We start from the raw sequence: 4,017 nt of genomic DNA on the forward strand, positions 1-4,017 counted from the left end.
CCAGGGAGAAAGAAAATAATATTTCTATAAAAAGAGAAAGAATAGAATAAAATTGTGCAACCGCCCCCCTAAGTTTCGTTTCTCTTAAAAAACAAAACTAAAAAAAAAAAAAACCCAGCAAAACTGAAAGATGAAAAAGATAAGATAGAGCTAAATCGAAAATAAAATGAGCACGGTTCTACTTTTTATTATTAAATCTTGTTAAATTTCACATGTTCGATCGACCTTTCTTTTTTGGATCTGAACTCTTTGAGTGCGCTAAACACGTCCTATAATACTGTACGAGCGAATTCTCGCCAAAGGGTTAACGACGAGGTGGTATCGTTACAATGTGGCCCACTGCAGCGTCACTTCTCGAGCGGATCATCTTGAACGTAAGTGCCAGGGCGCCACACCGTACCGCACCCTTCCACCGGGTGGCACAAAGCGAGCGAGTGCAGGGTGTGTGTGTGTGTATGTGTGAGAGAGAGAGAGAGAGAGGTCTGCCTAAAGGGTTTTCGAGGGCTGCACGAGCGCACTGGTACGACATTCCGATAACAAAGTGTGCGCGTGTACGTAGATCGCGTGTGCACGCATTCGTCTCCGGTCTGCCACTTCCGCTGCGCAATTGCAACAGGCGCTGGAAAGGCGCCGAAAGAAAGATCTTTGCCCTTTACCTCCGTCCTACTTGCGCGGCATTTAATTCGGAGCTTTATTAGCTTTAGTTCTAAAGGCTGCTTAACCAGAAAATCGAGGCGAGCGCGTCGTCTCTAACGTTCCTTCCGCAAATTACGTAAAGATAATTACGTTGCGGACAGTTAATAAGCGAGAAGAAGTGCAAAAGTCGAAACCGGTTTCCTGTAATAAAGTACCGATTTCCGGGAATAAAATCATTTTTCGAAACACCGAGGATATGATCAATTTTTTGATAAACAGGAAATAGGAAACCAGATTTAGTTTCGTAAATCATACTAAATATTTTCTTTCACTATCGAAGATTAATATTTAAATGCATTAGTCCTTTTGATCGTGTATGTAACCTCGTCCTAAATATTAAAATAAGTATTGCAATGTAAGAAAACCGTCAAGATGCATGCAGACCTCTCATTGGCTGTCGTGTAAGTGACATTTAAAGTAAATATCATCGAAGGTCAAAATTTGGATTAGCAACAAAAAATTCTGGCAGTATACATACGAAACGTCGCGTTCTGGGCAATCGTATTTTACGCGGCCACTGACATAAGACGTTACGTAAAAATATATCGACATCAATCGCTTCATTGTATAAACTGTCGGTTAAAAAAAAGAAAGAAAAATCCGAATAAGGAGGGAAGCAAAGCGAGAACCCGTGCAAATCCATCGTGAAATTTTTAAAGAGCACGTTACACGACATAAGGGGAACATAAGTGGAACCTGTACCATCGTCATCGTCATCGTCTGGAGATCCGATCTCCAACGCGACGTTGCAGCTAAGTGCAGTCGCGGAGTCGTAGACGTCATGCGTGAATCACGCACACGCGCGTTCACCTCCCTCTCCTCCCTTTCGCTTTTCTTTCACGTTCTCTCGCCTTCTCCATCCCTTTCTCTCTCTCTCTCTCTCTCTCTCTCTCGCTCGCTCGCTCGCTTGCTCTCCCTCACAGTGCACGTTGCCGCATTAACTTGAAACGCGATACTCGCCGCCGTGGTTCAGAACGCGAGGATCAAGCGTGACGATACGAGGAGGCTTGATCGGCGGCGACTGCCGACGACGACGACGACGACGACGACGACGGAGAGAGAAAGAGAAGGATCGTGGGAGGAAGAAACGGAAAGGGAAAGATTAACTGTGGAAACCGGTGAAAGTTGAGAAAACTCGTATCGCACGGTGTAATTCGTCGAGATAAGAGAAAGCGAGAGGACGTAAGAAAATAAGAAAAGAAAGGAGTGACGTGCGGAAAGTGGCGAGGGAAACTTGAAAGGCACATTCGCGCCGCTAGCGCAGAAAGGAAGAGAGACAAAGAGAGAGGGAGAAGGAGAGAGAGAGAGAGAGAGAGAGAGAGAGAGAGAGAGAGAGAGAGAGAGAGAGAAAGGAAGAGGGAAAAGAGAGGAGAGCTGGCAGCTGCTGGGCGCGTGCGGCGTCGGACCTTTTAAGGCGCGATCACCGGACGCCCGGCGTCGCTCTCGCCCTTCTCGTCCCTCCCCGACACGCTCCCTCGACACCCCACCAACGTTGCTACTGGCGTCCGCGTCCTCCGAGTGTTTCCTCTCCGCCGCCGCCCCCAACACCTTCTTGAGAAGAGCACGAACCGCGTCGCGACGGCCTCTATGAAATCTCATCCACCTCGCATCTCTCCTTTCCTCTTCTGCCTAATCTCTCTTTCTCTATTTCTCTCGTATTCCTCTTTACACTCTCATACTTCCTTCTCGCCGAGAATTCGGAGAACACGTTGTTGCTCGCTCGACACTTATGTCCGTCTTTCTATCATTGTAGATTAACTTTAATCCCGGTTCAATTCGCTCTTCTTTTTTTGAATTCTTACAACTAAAAAAAGGTTCGATCGAGACTGAAATTAATTGTTATCGGTGAAAATGGATAATTAATCGGCGGCGATCGAATAAATTAATAAGGAACAATGGTATCTTTCAATTTATTTGTTCAATATTGATTTTCACATAATAAATTTAAATTCAAGATATTGTATGTACAATAGATATTTTTCTCTCGATATCGCACCTTTTTACGTAAGACGTGTAACAATAGTCGCGTCCTATAAAGACTTCTTTTAGAGAAGAGAAAAAAAATTAAATCGTAGTTTTATACAACTTCCGAGAAATAAAATAGATTTGCTTTTTCAAATGTAGCGTGTAGGCGCCTACGGTGCATTCGCGGAAAGAATATTTGAAAGAATATTTCTCTTTAAAATTATAAATATTATGCATTATAAATATTACGCAGAGCTTGAACTAATAACATAATTAAAAAAGTAATTCCAAAAAAATGCTTTTCCTCTTAAAAGATTATTGAATGGGGAAATATTATAAGCAAAGCTTCTCTGCTCCAAAAAAAAAAAAGAAAAACATTCTTCTTACATCAATTAATTGCAATATTTACGATTTTTTTCTTTTCTGTGATAATCTCATACACGAGCAAACTGCTTAAGTAATAAATAAAATTCAACTGGTAAAGATGCTGAAGCACATGCTGCTAGCCGGCAAACGTAATAGACAGATCTCTCTATATCTCACACCAGTCGTACCATCCCTTCTCGACGATCCCTTCCATACTTTTCACAACTCCCACGCTCCTTTTATTCCTTTGCCTCGCTGCCGGATATCGCCCGGCGCGGCGCCTTGTCAGCTGACCGGCAACGGCTCTTCTCACGTATCGATTCGTGAGAGGTCGAGTCACGTGTTCTACATCGTTTTTCCTCCTCTCGTTCTCACATCTCTCGCGTTTCTTCATTTCGCATAAATCTGGATTAACATCACGAGCGCACAAAGTCTCATGAGTTTCGTGATATAAGAATGGAAAAATAGGAAGTAAATACGATTCCGAAGTGAACATTTCCCTGTCATCTATTTTCTCAAGTTTCCGGCACACACACACACACACACACACACACAAAAATATATATATATATGTGTCCAGTGCGAAGTTTTTTTCGTCGTCTTGATTATATAACAGTCACATTCATTGTAACACATACATAGGAATAACAAATTAAGTATCAAAATTCAAACAGAAGCAAGACTAACTGCTAGAATCAATAGAGATATATTCAAGAAAAAATTCGTAATTCTACTTGTATTTTAACATCCGCGCGGGAAATCTCGTTTAGAATTCAATTTTTTAGATTCTAAGTAACATGGAAGTCATACCGTTACGTGATACAAAATTATCTCTTGCAAAAGCAAACTAATATCATCTGACGAGATTCGTGAGATGTGTGTGTGTGTGAAAGAAGAATACCGGAAAAGAGCACAATATAACTCTTTATTTTGCAACGCTCGTCTATAAAAATACGATTACAGCGTTTGTTAAATATTTTGAGATATTGA

The 4,017-nt window shown here is 42.0% G+C and overlaps 1 protein-coding gene across 5 annotated transcripts in view; it reads right to left on the minus strand.

The window, feature by feature from the left end:
• The window catches only part of LOC108755853 (myocyte-specific enhancer factor 2), an 83,706-nt gene that overhangs the window by 62,629 nt on the left and 17,060 nt on the right, over positions 1–4,017 (minus strand). The gene's annotated exons all lie outside the window — the stretch shown is intronic.

Source organism: Trachymyrmex septentrionalis, unplaced genomic scaffold (genome assembly GCF_001594115.1).
Source record: "Trachymyrmex septentrionalis isolate Tsep2-gDNA-1 unplaced genomic scaffold, Tsep1.0 scaffold9, whole genome shotgun sequence".
NCBI lineage: Eukaryota > Metazoa > Arthropoda > Insecta > Hymenoptera > Formicidae > Trachymyrmex > Trachymyrmex septentrionalis.